This window comes from Micromys minutus, assembly GCF_963924665.1.
Source record: "Micromys minutus genome assembly, chromosome: 2".
In the NCBI taxonomy this organism is placed as follows: domain Eukaryota; kingdom Metazoa; phylum Chordata; class Mammalia; order Rodentia; family Muridae; genus Micromys; species Micromys minutus.
Genome location: NC_137971.1, coordinates 36575549 through 36593696, shown reverse-complemented (window position 1 = coordinate 36593696; position 18148 = coordinate 36575549). Strand labels below are relative to the sequence as shown.

General features: G+C 40.4%; 1 protein-coding gene and 1 pseudogene across 22 annotated transcripts in view; both read left to right on the top strand.

The window, feature by feature from the left end:
• TRPM3 (transient receptor potential cation channel subfamily M member 3) overlaps positions 1–18148 on the top strand; it is a gene marked incomplete at both ends in the record, with an annotated part of 816961 nt that overhangs the window by 676338 nt on the left and 122475 nt on the right. The window lies entirely within an intron of this gene.
• Positions 4417–5489, top strand: LOC308416667 (farnesyl pyrophosphate synthase-like; annotated as a pseudogene). The gene has a single exon. The product of its transcript is annotated as a farnesyl pyrophosphate synthase-like (transcript).

The following is an 18148-nucleotide window of genomic DNA, read 5'->3' as shown; positions in this document are numbered from 1 at the left end:
CGGTATCTTTTAGCTACCTGGAATATATGCAGGATACATGAAGTAACAACATAAAAGAAAAAAAAACACTCATTTGAATTTTGGCTTTAGCAGACATCCAGATCACATACAGTCCTGGGTGTCAAAGTCCATCAGAGCCTTGACTCCCCTGATCAGTTCTAACCCACCAGCCCTGCTTGTCTCCGTGTGCAATCCAGAGCCACATGGCTGAGATCTGGAAAACTGTTAAACAAGACAAGACACTATACACAGCAGACACATGCAAGGGCTTGCCTTGGCAGTAGAATAATTGCCTGGCATATGTGAGGCCCTAGGTTCAATTCTAGCAGCACAAAATATTAAAAATAAGTCAGAAATATTTAGAGATAGGGTTTTAGCTCAGGGCTGGAAATTTATTTTTGTTTGATCATCTTCAGCTCTCTCTCTCTCTCTCTCTCTCTCTCTGTGTGTGTGTGTGTGTGTGTGTGTATCACAAGATATGATGAATAGTGTGCCCAAATGCTGTGACAGCAAAGACGATCTTCTTCTTGTCCACAACCTCCCTTCCCAGCCTTACATCACAAATGGCCTTTCCTCCATCCATAGTCCCAGCCAGGTACATTTTCAAACGTAAGACTTCAGAATTTATTTTTCTTTTATTTTCACTCACACTTTCTCCTTCCAGCTCCTCCTCACCTAGAAAATTCTCCCACTGAAGCTCTAATTCAGCCTACAATATCCAATCAAATCCCAGCCTTCTCTAGAAAGACCTCTGAGGCAAGTCCTTCTCTACAGAATCTCCCCACAGCTTTTGTCAGTGCTTCCTGATTTTGATTATACAGTTATATCCCACATAAGAATGTCACCATCAGTGCCCAGCTGCAGATGACACCGAAGCCACAGATTACAACAGGAGAAATTCCTCACCCCTTAGAAACATGACTGCCACCGTGACATCATATTGCCAACTCTTTTCACTGGCATTGATGTAAAGGCCTATCATGTGTATACCACTTGGATAAAAGTGTGACATGTGGAGCGTCACCCTTGGTGATGATGATGAACTGCTGTGCTGCTGGGTTATCATTATTTGAGAATACTCAGTCCCATAAAAACATTTGCTGCAAAATAATGTGCTGTGCTGCACTGTCAGAAGCCTCCTGCCTCTTAAGTTCATTATATTCATTGGTTGTATCAAAAGGCCAAGACAAAGCAGGCCTACTGCTGCAGGCCTGTAGTCCAAGCTACTCTCAAGGATAAGGCAGGAGGATCATAAATTTGCCCAATGCCTGCCTGGCTTACAGAATGAGTTCATGAACTGGATGATGCTATCTCAATAATCAAAAGATGGTCAGGCAGTGGAGGCACACGCCTTTAATCCCAGAGCTTGGGAGGCAGATGCTGGTAGTAGATCTCCATGAGTTTGAGGCCCGCCTGATCTACAAAGTGAGTTCCAAAACAGATTGTGGCTACATGTATGGGCCCTGTCAAGAAAAAAAAAAGGATCAGAAAATATCTAAGGATACATCTGTATGGTAGAATGTGTCTCAGCATGTGTGACGTCCTAGACTCAATCCCTTCTAAAAAATATAACATAAAAGGCTGTGTCTAGATTTCATGTGATCCAGATTTGTCCACACACTCAGGATACTAGAAGCAGTGATAAGATGCCTAATGCTGTAGATCTTTCCCATAAACTTTCCCTTAAGTAATGCCTTAAGTATTTGACGCTTTATTCCTCTTTACACATTCTTAAGTTTCTCAATGGAAGAAGAGGCAGTGTCAGCCAACGAGGTAACTGGGCTACTGGAAGAAGGATAGAGGAAGAGATAAAAGAGAAAGTGTGTGTGGTGCTGAATGTGCTTAAAGATCATGATATACGTTTTAAAAAACTGTCATTTTGAAACCCATGATTTTGCCTCATCTATACCTGTGTATTTAAAAACCTTTCAGTCTACATGGGGATCATTCAGCAGAGCTTCAACTGAGGAAGAAACAGAATAAACCATCTCATTTCCCTGTTTCCCTTTAAGTATTGCATTCTTTGTCTTTCTGTAATATTTGGAATTGTTTGAGCCAGTGAGAGTTGAAGCTGTGGTTTTATGCTTGGTTTGGTTTGATTTGGTTTGGTTTGATTTGGTTTGGTTTGGTTCGGTTTGGTTTGATTTGGTTTGGTTTGGTTCGGTTTGGTTGATTCGATGCTCTTTGTACTAAGGATCAAATACAGGCTATCACTCATGCTAGGCAATTTATTCTACTACTAATCTACACAACAGTAGATGCTCTACTTACACATGGGGTCTATATAGTTTTCTATAGATGTCACAATAGAACTTTCATTGGATCAAAACTTACCCATCCCGCTTACCCTATAATTTGTTAATGATGCTCACATGTAATAGGTCTATGCCAAGAACTTAACATGCAGTTATCTCTTTTAACTTTTAATAAAAAAAAATATTATAATGGTAAAGACTTCCACCCTTCAGATGAGGAAATGCAGGTTTCCAAATAAAAGTGAACTTGTTCAAAGGCAGGTACAGCCAATGAGAAGCAGAAAAGGGTTGACTGATGGCTTTAGGCCTCTGCTATTATGCAGAAGATGGGGTTGTTGAAGAAGCAAGGAAGGAAGACGGATGCTGCTTACTGGGGATGCAGTAATTATCTTGGAGAGAGAACTATAGCTTGGACTTGGGGATGATGGGCATTGTTCACATTCAGATTCAGTGTAAAGGAGGTACCAAAGCCATTGACAATATTCACTACTTACAATCGTTACAATGGTTGCTGATACCAGTACATTCCCAAGTATTCCTCATGAGACTTCCTCACAAGCTTCCAGGGAAGTTTACTTAATTTTTTTACATGTGACATGGAAAATAAAAGCAATCTTGGGAGCAGAACTTGGGGCTGTGTGTTCACATTGGCACTGGGAAGGGAGAGGTCTAATCACTCTGGATTCCAGAGAAACAATGAAGCTGATAGACTAAATTGTTCTTTCTTTGAATCAATTCCATCTCAGATTGAAAGAATGAGAAACTTTTCAAAACAAGGTTCACTATAGGTCAGTAAAATATGGCCCTAGACTAATAGCCCCTTTCACCACTGAACGAACGCCACACTCTTTCTTTGTCAGGTTGGAAAATGCAGTTTCCAGCGAAGGTTCATTCTCCCACCAGCTTCCTTTTGAATTTGCCAAGCTGCTTTAAGGGGGAAGCCAACTGGGGCTACATTTTGTTTCCTTTTGTATTTCCATTCAGTCATTTGAAAAAAAGAACTCCCAGCCCCTGCTTGCTTTTTATTCTTCTCCAGTAGCCCAAGAAAAAAGGCTGTGAAGGAGGCCAAGTTGAAATTTTGAAAAACTGCAAAAAGGAAGGGGAAAATAGCAGTGTCTTCAAGCTTAGCATTGTGTAAACAAACAAGGGAAGGCCTCTGCCCATGGGACTGAAGCCAGGCACACAGGACCAGTTCAAGGCAGGGGAGGGTCTGGCTGGATTTGATTCCAGTAACTGGCCTTTGTGATTTTCTCCTTTGTTTGTCCTCTGTTATTTGCCTTTGTTTAAGACAATAATATCATGCTATGATATAATCTTAGAGCTCCATTTACAAATGCTCTCAAACATATTAACTCAGGCAAACAAAACTCAGGATTATCTTGGGGCAAATACACACTCCACAAAGTCTGGGTACTGGCCTCACACATTCATCACCAGTGGGATTCTATTTATGCAGAAGGCCAGGAAGACATACTTCTTACTATCTCTCATAATAGGAACTCTACTTCTTACAACCTGTGCTTTTCAGATAGTACATGCATCCCCACAAGTGAGAAGGCCTGACTGTGTTTAGGCAGGGCTGACCAGGATATTATGTTTCACATCTGGTCACAGTGTGGGCATGTCTTTGCAGTATTTTTCATTCAGAGCCCTGGTAGTGTTCTTCCCAGTGTCCCCATTTACACAGTAAATATAGACCAGGATCTTTACTTGATTTTAGAAGATCTCAAACCCCACTAAGTCTAGAATCACCTAGCTTGTAGCCTTACAGGTTAATCATAAGAGATGCAGACATTGCTGCCATTTTGTCTAGCCAGGGCATAAGAGTACAGTCTTCTATGAACCTCATCCTTTCCCAATTGCATGACCTTCCACATGGCTTCAAGGTCATCATCGTCTGTGAAATGTAAAATGGAGTCAGTAACTAGTGTTGAGTATTTGTGATACTGGCTGAAGTCATGATGATGACATGCAAGCAGTGTTTGGGATCCTGTTCATGCACAATGAACAAGCATTAGTGTACTGATGTAACATTATTGGAGTCTCTGTGTTGAGATAGGAAAATGTTCACAATGTTTTGAGGAGGCGCAGAGCCACTCACCAAGATGGGCATGCAAGAAGTAAAGACTGAGCAGAAGAATCTTCATTGAAGCACAGAGCATTTAGTTCCTCTGTCAGAATGAATGGGAACCAGAAATTGAATGTTTATAACCAAGAAAAGCAGAATTTCATCCAGTACTTCTCCCAGATCATCAAGGTGCTGACTGGGGTTAATCTGGGACACATAGAGACAGAGGAAGCTATTACCTGGTTCAAGGAGGGCCTGGAGTGCAATGCCATAGGCAGTACAATAAGGGTTTCGTGTGGTACATGCCTCCCAGGAGCTGGTGGAGTCAAGAAAACAGGATGCTGAGTCTTCAGTAGGCCCTGACTGTGGGTTGGTGTGTAGAGCTGCTCCAGGCTTTCTTCCTTGTGTCAGGTGACATCCTGGACTCTTCCCTCACTTGCTGGGGAGGAAGGTAGATCTGCTGGCATCAGAAGCCAGGAATAGGCTTGGATGTCATCAATAATGCTCTGCTTCTGGAAGCCTGCATCTACTGCCTGCTGAAGTTCTACTGCAGGGATCAGCCCTACTACCTGAACCTGCTGGAGCTCTTTCTACAGAGTTCCTATCAGATGGAGATCAGGTAGACGCTCGACCTCATCACAGCACCCCAGGGCCAGGAGCATCTTGGTAGATTCACTGAAAATAGGTACAAATTTATTGTCACATACAAGAGAGCTTTGTACTCTACCTGCCTATCATGGCTGCCGTGTACGTGGCAGGAAGTGATGAGGAGAAGGAACATGCCAATGCCCTGAAGATTCTACTGGAGATGGGCAAGTTCTTTCAGGTCCGGGATGACTACCTTGATCTCTTTGGAGATCCAAGTGTGACCAGAAAGGTTGGCAGTGACATCCAGGACAGCAAATGCAGCTGTATAGTGGTTTAGTGTCTGCTAGGAGCCACTCCTCAACAATACCAGATCTTAGAAAAGAATTATGGGCAGAAGGATCCAGAAAAAGTGGCAAAGGTGAAAGCACTGTATGAGGTGGTGGATCTGCAGATTTGCTCTTCAAGTACGAGGAAGGCAGTTACAACCACCTCAAGAATCTCATAGAGCCTTGATCTGCACCCCTGCCCCATCCATCTTCCTGGAACTAGCAAACAAAATCTATAAGAGGAGAAAGTGACCTCGAAATTGTAGGGGCTTGGAGGGGGGAAATTTCAATAAATTATTGTTTAACAACAGCAACAACAAAGAAGTGAAGATTGAATCCTGTCTCAGAGAGCAAAGAGCTGAAAGCCAGGCAGTGTTTGGATGGGGCAGACCAGCAAAAAGAAGAGAGAGACACATAAGGAACCTACAAGAAAAACAAAAAGAAGACAATTGTCATGATCTACACCAGAACGTGATGGTAGAAACTGACCTCACAGCAAACTATAGGTCTTTCTGGGCCATAGGCCTAAGGTCTATTAAATAGCATCATCCCCTTCTCAGTTCATTTAGTTCAAAGTTCATGCCATGCTCATGGTCTGTCATCTTCAAGACAGATCACAGAATGTGCCTAGGTACTAAGAAGAAACAGAGACTAGCCCAGGGCTAGACAATGCACATACCAGTGTTCACAGTGGGGAGTTCTTGGCCCTGAGCATAGATAAGGCAGTATGAGCTGAAGAGTGGCAGGCTTTTCTGAGTGAAAGAAAAGTTGCCATATGCCACTTAGCTGATTTCATGGACTACCTTCAACAGTGTGATTCTTGTGGCAGAAAAAAAGATTGTGGAACCATCTCTCAGCAACATAAGAGAAGAAGATGCTTAAACTGAGAATTTCCCCTAAACCATTGACCAAACTTCATAAGATAGCAATCTGATTTTCAGTTGGTACCATCCATAAAAATCAAGTTCTCTTCTTCCAACTTTGCTAGGGAATTAGAGTATCAGGTAGGAGATTGGACTAAAATGTCCAGATGCTTCTATTTGCCATTCTGAGAACAAATGAAGATGTGTAACCTCTAGGACAAAAGTGAACCCCAGTGACCACCAGTCAAAGTTATTTGATTCTGAGATGTAAAAACATTAGGTCAGGAGCCTTTTAGCACTGTGCATTTGCCAAACTAAACTAACCTTATCCCAACAATTCAAACAGAGAACACCTGTGAACCTGAAGGCAGAGACCCGGGCTGAAATAAGGTTTTTCTTCCAAAGCATTTCTCCTGACTACAATCTTTCATGCTCTGGGTGTGGGGATGTTATTTAAGCAGCTCTCCTCTCTGGAGCTTTAGTAGATACAGTATGAAAAGTCTGCCTAACAGAAATCAGAGATACTGCCCTTAGAGAACCTCCCATGCTCTACCTTCAAGACAATTTGTCTCTGGTGTTCCTTACCTTGGACATAGAAGAAGAATTGAAATATATAAAGAAGTTTATATTAATTTACATCCATATTATTCTCAGTTCCCTCATTGTCTCAATCTTAGGGTTGTACTGCATACATCTGAAAAGCAAACTTGGCCCAGTAACAGATAGGCAGATTCCCAGAGAGACAGACTAAGGACATCTGGTATACCCAACTTGGAAACTGTCAATAGTTCTATTACCAGGGGTCTGGACTTGCTTGAAGAGAAAGTGAGAACCTTCTCTGTCTGAAGCACTTCATGTTACCTTTATGATATATCTCACCTAGTGATAGTGTCTCAAAGTGTTTTTACTATAGAAATGGGTGATGTCATGGTAAATATAACAGAAAAATGAGGGGGGAAATATGTATTTAATCCTGTGGTGATGAAAAGGGTAGAAAAAAAGCATCTATTTTTAAAAAGCAAAAAAAAAAAAGTTATAATTCAGTGAGAAGCACATATGTGGTACAGGTCCAGAAGTGGATCTGTGACTTGGGTATTGTTCCTGGAAGATATTTACACTTATTTTTAAACATACATGAAAAAAATTGCACATGAACCCAACAATATGCTTTCCTGAAATGGAAAATGTTACCTTGGGTCAAATTAAACTTTCATCCATCTGGATGGCTGACAAGATATAAATAACAATTATTTTTTATTCTGCATGGTTTATTCTCTGCCATGAGATACACAAAGAAGCTTCTGGAAATGTGACTGCAAGTCCTATGACATCTGTCCCATTAGCATCCAGGGAGACACATCACACATTTATATGATAAGTCAACATGGAAACATTCATCATCAGGAAAAAAGCTAGAAGAGGGAAACAGTAGATGACAGGCTGTCTTCTAGTCCCCACCCTCGAAAAAGCGAGAGCTGCGTAAAGAGCTGCTCCCAACTGTCCACTTTGCCCTCATCATAGAAACGGCTGAGAACTTTTGTCCTGCTGTCCTACATGTCATCCTGGGGTGGTAGCGCTCTCTTTCAGTGATGAATGAAATGCTGATCATGAGTTTCAGACGCCTTGGGTGAATTCCTGACCCATATTTGAAATTCTTCTCACCGTGATATGACTCATGTAGTGTAAAATAAGTCCCATGCATTATGTCCACTGAATGATTTTGCTTACATGTGCCTTGTTATATAAATAAGCCAGAATGGCCTTAGAGACCCTATGCAGCCTTCAGAGAACTGAAAGGGAAATCAGGAATGTCAAACTGAGTTAGAAACAAGAACTGAAGCTCCTCCTGGTGGCTGGCAGTAGTGAAGACCCAGGGACAAGCTCTGATCTAGCTCTCTTAACAAAGGCAGGGATCTGTTCTCCAGGATCATTTTGGAATCAGCAGCTCTCCCCTCAACTCTGGTGAATGGGGTTAGCAGCTTCTTCTCACAGCAAATCAGGTTCAAAGACGACACGAGCTTCAACTCACTTTGATGCTAAGGCTCAGCTCTAGCTATGACACAAGTTGTGGGAGACGCTCCACACATTTCAGGAATTTATCCTACAGATTATATGCCAAATACAGAACTAGATCCACACTCCAAACGTTTATCTTTAGTCACAGCAAGCATTTAGAAACAATGTAATAAATTAACTGTGGGGGCACTGATTAAGTGAAATAAACTATCTCTATCAGACAAAATGTCTTGCAAATATTAAAACTTCATTCTTGACAAGTTCTCAATAATCCATAAAAATGTTAATTGAAAATGTGGCATGAAATATAATATTTCAAACGTGCTTCTGTTTGTCTTCTGTGAAAGGAGAAAGAAAGCAGGGAAGCAAAGGGGGCTAATGGAAAGAAGAGAGAGGGGAGGGGAAGAGGAAAAGAGAAGGAGAGAGGAGGGGAGAGGGGCAAGGTAAGAAAAAAGGCACACAGGATTGCAAGTATATTGCCTTTGTTAGAAGCAAGCTACAGCCTGTTTGAGATAGTAGGGAACTTCTGACCTATAGTGTTTTGAATTTATGGTGGGATTTAAAAGGTAAAAAGAGAATCTACGGTTAGAATACAAAGTATACCAACCTTTCTCCCGTTCCCTTCATTAACTGTCAACTTGCTCATCTATAAGATCCCTTGGGGTAACGGAGCTGAACAGTGATATAGACTCGACTCTTCCTGTAAGACAATCTTTCACTACAAAAAAGAAAGAAAGAAAAACTAAGTCAGATTATCCACCAAAGGTCAAAGAGATAAAAACAAACTAATAAACCAAGCCCATTGTATAGTGACATATCCTTTTTCAAAGCCAAGTAATCACTTATATAATATGCAAATTTATTCATAGAAGTTTTATAGGACACACCGGAATTATATTAATGTCATCCAATTTCTGTCTCTGCAGCAATTTTTACTCAACTATTCAGCACAAAATATGAAGGCTTTTCAAAAAAACATTCCATGGAGAATTACCACAGTATCCCTTCAGAATCCACAGGTCCCACATGCACAGATTCAACCAGCCAAGAAACAAAGCTATTTGAAAAGCATGTAGACTTCATTTCTCATCATAGTGCATTAAACAGTACAGCCAAAGTGCTACTTGCAAGCATTTACGTTACTTGTAGATATTCATTTAGAGTTGACATAACCTATGTGGAAAGCTGTATAGTCTAGATACCACAGTTCTGTTGAATTGAGGGGACTTGTGCATTGTCTAAGTATGATGTACTAAGGTACTAAGGAGGTACTAAGACCAGTCCCTGTGGATACTAGATGATGGCTATAGTTCATATGGAACTTGGTACAAATAAATGAATCTGATACTAGTATTCTAATTTTAAATTTGCATTTCTATTTCCAATGCTGTTTTGTTTTCTCAGCTGAAATTATATATTTCAATTTCCTCTGGTTTTCTTGCCTCTTGCATGTTAATATACATCCCTTACTAGAATCAGTAGCTTTGACAAAGTGACAACTTTAACAATTTTATCAAAAAGTTCATCTTTTTGAAGGCTGGGAAATAAACATGAAGAAGTTTCAGGTTCCTAGAGTTCTGTTCCTGAAAGTGCATCCTTAGTTACCCTGTACCAAGTCATCTGTCTTAGTTAGGGTTTTACTACTGTCAGCAGACACCATGACCAAGGCAAGTCTTATAAAAAGACAATATTTAGTTGGGGCTGGCTTACATGTTCAGTGGTTCAGTCTATTATCATCAAGGTAAGAGAATAGTAGCATCCAGGCAGTCATGATGCAGGTAGAGCTGAAAGTTCTACATCTTCATCTGAAGGCTTCTAGTAGAAGATTGACTTCTAGGCAGCTAGGATGAGTGCCTTAAGCCCATACCCACAGTCACACACCTGCGCCAAGAAGGCCATACCTCATATCACTCCCTGGGCCAAGCATATACAAACCATCATATCATCGCTGTATACACCAGAAGAAGGAAAAAAAGAACTAAAGCCATAGTATGCATAAAAACTTCCAATGATTGCCAATGAGAGTTCCTGTTTTCCCTTCCAACAGTCTTTATCATTCATATCTTAATGGGTGTATACTTTTAATTTTATATTAATCATTTGTTTCAAGTATTTTTCAGGAACTATCACTCACAGGGGAAATGTAATGATACCTGGTGGACTTTAAAAGGCACTGGAGCTGGTCAAAGATCAGTCTTGTCTGCCATGTGCAAGGCCCTTGTTTTGATCCCCAGCACTGTTAAAAGGATTAAAAACAAAAGAAAAGATGCTGCATTCAATGACTGAGTCCCCAGGTCTAACGCTTTTCTTTCTTTTTTTTTTTTATTTATTTCAAATACATTTTTTAAGGTTGTAATTAAGTATTTGTGGGTACATACACACACACACACACACACACACATACAAACACACATATATATGTAACAATAATATAGGAAAAGAGGCTATTAATTTGAGGGAATAGGAGAGAGACTAGGAAGGGCTGTAGGGAGGAAAGGGGGATGTGATACAGTTCTATTTTAATTAAAATATATTCTTTTTCTGTTGTTGTTGAGCTTCACACAGTCTGTGAGTTGTTTCTAGGGTGTTCAGAGCTTTCTGGGGTTAGTATCCCATTATCAGTGACTGCATATTATGTCTGTTCTTTTATGACTGGGTTATCTCACTCAGGATGATATTCTCTAGATGCATCCATTTTCTTAAGAATTTGGTTAAGTCATTGTTTCTGATAGCTGAGTAGTACTCCATTGTGTAAATGTACCACAATTTTTGTATCCATTCATCTACTGAAGGACATCTGGGTTCTTTCCAGCTTCTGGGTATTATAAATAGAGCTGCTATGAACATTGTGGTGCATTTATCTCTGTTGTGTGTTGGAGTGTCTCTGGAGTAAATGCCCAGAAGTGGAATAACTGGGTCTTCAGGTAGTACTATGTCCATTTTTCTGAGGAACTGCCAGACTGATTTCCAGAGTGGTTGTAACAGTTTACAACCCCACCAGCAGTGGAGAAGTGTTGCTCTTTCTCCACATCCTTGCCAGCATCTGTTGTCATCTGAGTTTTGGATCTTGGCCAATCTGACTGGTGTGAGGTGGAATCTCAGGGTTGTTTTGATTTGCATTTCCCTGATGGCTAAGGATGTTGAGCACTTTCTTAGATGTTTCTCAGCCATTCGATATTCCTCAATTGAGAACTTTTTGTTTAAGTCTGTACCCCATTTTTTAATAGAGTTGTTTAATTCTCTGGTGTCTAGCTTTTTGAGTTCTTTGTATACCTTGGATAATAGGCCTCTATCTGAGGTGGTGTTGGTAAAGATCTTTTCTCACTCTGTTGGCTGCCGTTTTGTTTTCTTGACAGTGTCTTTAGCTTTACAGAAACTTTGCAATCTCATTAAGTCCCATTTGTCAATCTTTGACCTTAGAGCTTGAGCCATTGGTCTTCTGTTCAGGAAATTTTCTCCTGTGCCTATGAGTTCTAAGGTTTTCCCTACTTTCTTATCTAATAGTTTCAGTGTACCTGGTTTAATGTGAAGATCTTTGATCCACTTACATTTGAGCTTTGTACAAGGAGATAAGAAAGGGTCTATTTTCATTCTTATGCATGCTGAGTGCCAGTTGGACCAGCACCATTTGTTGAATAGGCTGTCCTTTTTCCATTGCATGTTTACAGCTCCTTTGTCAAAAATCAGTTGACCATATATGTGAGGGCTCATTTCTGGATCTTCTATTCTATTCCATTGATCCACTTGCCTATTTCTGTACCAGTACCATGCAGTTTTCAGCACAATAGCCTTGTAATATAGCTTGAGGTCAGGGATAGTGATTCCTGCAGATGTTTTCTTGTTGTTGAGGATGTATTTCGCTATTCTAGGTCTTTTGTTATTCCAGATGAAATTGCACATTGATCTTTTCAACTCAATGAAGAACTGGGTTGGAATTTTGATGGGGATTGCCTTGAATCTGTAGATTGCTTTTAACTCTTTTCTTCATGTGAAGCCTTTGCAGATTGTGTTAAGAATTTAAACATGGAACATTTCAGAAATGTGTATTTGTCCTGTGGAGGCAAGAGAACAGGCTATGGTGCTTGTGGTTTATCTTTTGAGACTGTTTAATTCTGTAGTTCAGGTTAGCCTAGAATTCATGGCAACTCTCCAACCTCAGCATCCTGAGTATTGGATTCTGGCATGAGCAACCACTTCCAGGTAGAAATCTTTCTTCTTTGGAAACATTAATGTGACATTTTGGTGTCCTTGAATCTACAGGTTAACTTTATGATAGATGGACTTTTCTGAAGTCACAAGAATTTCCTTTGCTGATTATCTTCTTGCAGTTATAGAATTTCTGTAAACTTCTCAGACATGGAACAAACCATTTGTCAAACACAGATGTCATTCGTACAATAGCTAACAGCAGGGAAGGGCTGTGGAATGTTCTTTTCTATTTCTGATCGATTGAACCAAAGTGTCTTTGCAGCGTACGCCTGCCTTTCATTGTAATGTCATGGTTATTTTCATTTCTAAAGCTCTGCTCAATATCTCTGTCTGTTTTCACAGACTCAATGCCTACTGTGATAGAAATGTGTCACAAATTAAGCTGATAAATAGGACTTTGAAAGTGAGTCGGTTTAATTTCCCCAGTATATTCTTCCATACCCTCTTCCTGTTTAACCTGAGACCTGGATTTTAAAAATGGCAGTTCCAAAAGATTAATTCAGCAGCATACCCTCTCTTTGTTATTTTCACAGTGAGAAAAAGACTCATTTACTTTTCAGAAAACAAAAACTAATTAGGTTCCCCCTAAGTCATTTTATGCTTGTGCTATATTTCCCTGGGTACACTTTTTTTTATTTTCCTATATTGAGTGCAGTTTAATATACATGGAACCAAAGATTCAAACATCTTGATGAAACATATTTTGGGGTATCCTGTCCTCTGATAATGCTCAGATTATCTTACTTATGGCAAGTCTCAGTAAACAATGATTATGTCATACACCCACCCTCCTTCACACAATGCCCATTTAGTCTCTCAACAATAGCAGAGCATCCAATAAACTCTTGGGCTAAAATTGATTCTTAACACTTGTAAGGCATAGCCTACTTCTCTTTAAATTCTCTATTTTCTTTAAATAAGTCTTTTAAACCCAACCATTTGGTGATAGTTTATCCACTCAAGAAATGTTTACTGAGCAAGGACCAGGACTCCTTTTTGGAAATGAGTCTCTTGTTTATACAAAGAAAGGTGTGTGTGTATAGGAGTAATGACAGGCAGAAAGTGGAGTCCCACAAAGCCTCACAGAATACTAGGAGCACAAAGCAAAGGTGAGGGTTACTCCTGGGTATATAGAAAAGCTTTATAAAGTGGCTGTGTGGAGTGGAAGACCACCTATAGATAGTTGACCAAGAAAAAGGAGCAGAGTCCACTAAGAAAAAACTAAACAGACAAAAGCTAAGAAAACAAACGCACCAGAGTCCTAAAAAAGAAACAGGTTGCCCCACACGAGTGGGACATCTGGTATGTGGGCCTGGGTTGTGGCCGCCGGTGATAGAGATAGCAACAAGGAACATAACAGTGACTGTGCAAGTCAACAAGATATGAGACTAAAGGACAAGCCAGAAGCACAGCGCCTGCTTGAATTTCTGTTTTTATATAGAGATGGAAGCTACTAAAAAAATAACACAGAAGATTATAGACTAGCTTTATGGGCAAGAATCAGGAGATGGGAGAAAAGTTTAGAATCAGGAAGTCCAGTAGAGAAAAAATACCACAAAATTGAAGGTGCTACAGGCTGAACTCAGCAAAGGCTGGGACAGAGCGAGGGGAGTTTAGAGGATGCAGAAGCAGTGTTGGATGGAACATTTCACAACATGACATCACCCACTGCACAGACTCTCTCATCTCCCCTTATGAGGATGGAGCTCTGGGAAGGCATGGGTCTCTTGCGTTTGTTTCACTGCTGTAGCCTCTGCACTCAGAGCACTGGGTGAGGATGGTCAGGAAAGCAGCCTAGTGACTTAATGCCATGCAGGGCTTGGATATGACAAGAACAGAAACCGAATTTATGACTTGTAAGGAGACACAACATGAAAATGAAGACAAGCAGTAAGGCCGCTCAATAGCCAGGGTAGATGGGGAGAAATAAGGGAAGAGTGTAAACTTTAAAACTGTACTTCCCTTCCATATAAAAACAATAATTTTATCTAAGCTTGGGCAATTTGTCCAGGAAAAAGGCTGAATTTAGAGGAAAACTGTTCTTTCAATGAAATGTTGACTCTTTGTGAAAAAGGATTCTTTTATTCCACTTCACGTGAACCACTTTAAGAAGATTTTTTTATATACCCAGGAGTAACCCTCACCTTTGATTTGTGCTCCTAGTATTCTGTGAGGCTTTGTGAGGCTCCACTTTCTGCCTGCTATTACTCCTATACACACACCTTTCTTTGTATAAACAAGAGACTCATTTTCAGGAAGGAGTCCTGGTTCTTGCTCAGATTGCCTGACTGAGTCTGGTAGACTGGGTTAGTCTCCCTGTATCCCATAATGCTTTGAAAGTCACACAAGTCCTGGAGTTAGTGTTAGTGTTTATATTGAAAATGTCAATGCTACAGTAAGTTTTTTAAAAAGTCAGCCTCTGCTAAATTACCTATACTTCTATGTTAAAGTATCTATAAAATAATCGAGCTAACATTCTATTTAGTAATCATTTTTATTAGACTTACATTTATATCTGAGAAAATGTGAGCCATATTGAGTCCTTTTCTGCCCCTTAAATAACAAAAAGAAACAAAATGAACCAAAATACTTATGCATTTTTAATTTTTCCCCTCTTACTGCTGAGTATATAAACAGAGACAAGAAGAAAACAAGGGAGGGAAGAAGAGTTTTCAACCATGTATGAAATGTTAAGAGCAAGAAATAGAGTTTCAGAATCATGACAGAAAAAGAGCACATGCTGTAAAGATACGTGATTTTTCTTTCACATATGATCAGAATCAAGATATGCAAAGGAAAGAGCTTGGGTGCTGGACAGACAATCAGAGCAACAATGAGGGAGCTTTATCCCAGAGCATCTGGCTCAAGAACATCCACTCTGAAAGCTTTATCCTTGAGATGTAGCATCCCACCCACTATGCACATGAGAATGCTTACTGGAACAATACTGAAGATGACAGAGATGAAAATGTGCCTTGGGAGACTGGCCAAATTCACTGCAGTATGTGCATATCATGAAACATTAGGCCAAAGGCAAGACCTGATAGTCACCTCTGCAGCTGTTCTCCAGAAGAAAGGGCCAAGTGGGAAAAGCAAAGACTAGAGTATAAAGCTACCAGCACTTGGAGTGGTAGAGGGTGTCTGTATGAAATTAATTTTCACTTCAAGTTTTAAAAGTTTTAGGATAGTGATAACAATATGGTATCTCATGGCAGTCAAGGGAAATTATAAGGTGCAGCACATCTTTGGAGTCCCTAGCTCTCCTTGGTGTGCCTTTGACTCCTTTTGAAAGGTCACCCTTGCTCCCAGGGTCAGCCCCAGGTCCTTGATGGGGCATGGGCACACTTCAATTAAAAAAAGAAAAAGAAAGAAAGAAAATTTTTACAAAGTCCTTTCATCCCAATACCACCTCAAGCTCCTTAACAACAGCACCATGATGTCTTCAAGCCTCCCAATAAATGCCTTAGGAACTCCCCACTCGGAGTGTCAGCATGGGGAATGGGGAGGGGGTCAGTGGGTGGGTGAACACCCTCATAGAAGCAGGGGGAGAGATAATGGGATAGGGGATATGGAGGGGAATCTGGGAAAGCAGGTAACATTTGAAATGTAAATAAAACATATCCAATAAAATCAAAAAAAGAAACTCCCGCTCATCGGTGCCCCCCTCCCCTTCCTGCCCCAAGTCAGCATCTGTTGTTAAGAAAACCCGGCAATCTGATGTCTCAGGGTAAATTTAACATGCCAGGCCACTGCATCAGAAGGATTCCCATCTGAAATGTGATTCCCTAATTATGCGGTGAGGTTTATGCCTTCGAAAGGTGAGCAGATGTGCAAAGAATCCCATTTGATACTGAGTTTGTTCATTGTTTTTTTAAACAATGAGCACAAATGCTACCCAAGTTCCCTCCACCTGCTATCAATTAACTTCTTGATATGCAGTAATATCTTTCAGTCCATTCCAGCTCTGGAGGAAGGAGTTAACTTAACCAATTAGCCGAATTATCACTTCTGCTCTAGGTTCCTTCCCCAGCAGGATGTGAATTTTCTTCCATTCTGGAATCCCTTCATGAGTTCAGAACACACTGCAGCCACTTCTGGTCTCTCCTCTGGACCCTATAGGGTTTTCAGCAACTGCTAGGGGAAATATCCAGATGGCTGCGGAGAAGGTGCACTCTGTGGAAGTCTAACTTGGCACGTACCACCTACCAGAAGCCCCTGTCAGAGATCCACCTGTGACCATAACTCACACACCACATAAATGGGTTTTGTTTGACTACCTTTTTTATATTTTATTTCAAATTCTGTTATAAAGACCTGATGGTAGAAATAGAAGAAAAAAGAAAAACTGAAGCAGAGGTTTACTTTAACTAGTTGTTTTAGTCCAGAGTCAGCTGGTTCCACTGCTCTAAGGAAAAATAAGAGAGAATACCATGGCTGTGTTGTAGAGGAAGAGAATGACCACCTAAGGACAGCCAGGAAGCAGGGAGAGGGACCATGGGACAAGGCAGCACATGAGATCCATTCACCAGTGATCTACTTCCTCCAACAAGGCCCCATCAACTAATGCTCCCAGAAAAGTGTAAAATAATGCCAGAGAATCAAGATTCCAACACATGAGCCTGGGGAAGAACATCTCAAACTGAAACCAAACCAGAAAATTCCCCAGTCCACACACTCTGCCTCACGGTCATCTCAGGCTCTGGACTCCAGACACAGTGGAGGCCAGTGTTAATACTGAGCTGGTCCCTCCTTTTGTTTCTGTTTAGATGGAGACGGGTGGGTGAGTACTCCTGGATTTTAGTTGGAGTTTTTCAGCAAGATCTTATTTGATCTTTGTTTCTGATGAATTCAGGGGAAGATGTCTGAGGCAACTGATAATTTAAGAATCTATGATTCTGTCCCTCCATCCCAGTCTTTAGAATTATTTGGTAGGAATCCTATGCAGTTTGTTTCCTGTAGAAATGAAAATAGGCAAGCACTACTGTTATCCCACCTTATAGAAAGGGGATATCAGGGTGTAAAAGAGTAGAGCGTATCAGTAACCGGCTGTGGAGATCCAGATAAGCTTTTGAATGAATAACATAGCTTTCTCTTTGTAAAAATCAAATATCTCCATTATTGTTAAGCACTCTTTAGGATGTTTCCTCTATATTAGAATGTATACAATATACCCAAAATCACACAATGGATCTGAATGATCAAGTGACAAAATCAGAATTCATATGGCAGGTGGCCCCTGCCCTCATGAGGCTTTATGAGAGCCACACATTCCTAGTACCAAATCCACGCTTGGCTATTCCCCCACTAACATGGAGATGTGTTTTTATCATTTTTTTTTTTGTGCAAGGCTACCTTCCGGTTTGTTAAATGGTCAGTTTTGAATAACTATTTAAGAGTCCTAGGCACAGATAACTGAGCCTTATTTCTCCATCTAATTTAAATACTTATGGCAATGATTTGTTGATCGTGTATTTTATATATCTGTCTTTATGTATATGCATACATTTATTTTATTACATAAAATGAGGGGTTGAAGAAAATGTATTTGAAAATACATACCACTATTCCTGACACAGAAAACATATTCCCTGAATCAAGACTTTTTCTAATTGGAAAAAGGGATGCCATAGTTCACCTAGGCTGCTATAACCTAGGTATCTTATACACAATAGAAATCTACTTCCCACAGTTTTAGATGCCAAGAAGTCCAAATTCAAAGTGACAAAGTTGTAGAGGCCACTTCCAGGCTCCTAATTGGTACCTTATGGCAGTGTCTCCACATAGTAGAAAGAATGAGACAGTTTTCTTTGAGCTCTCTCACAC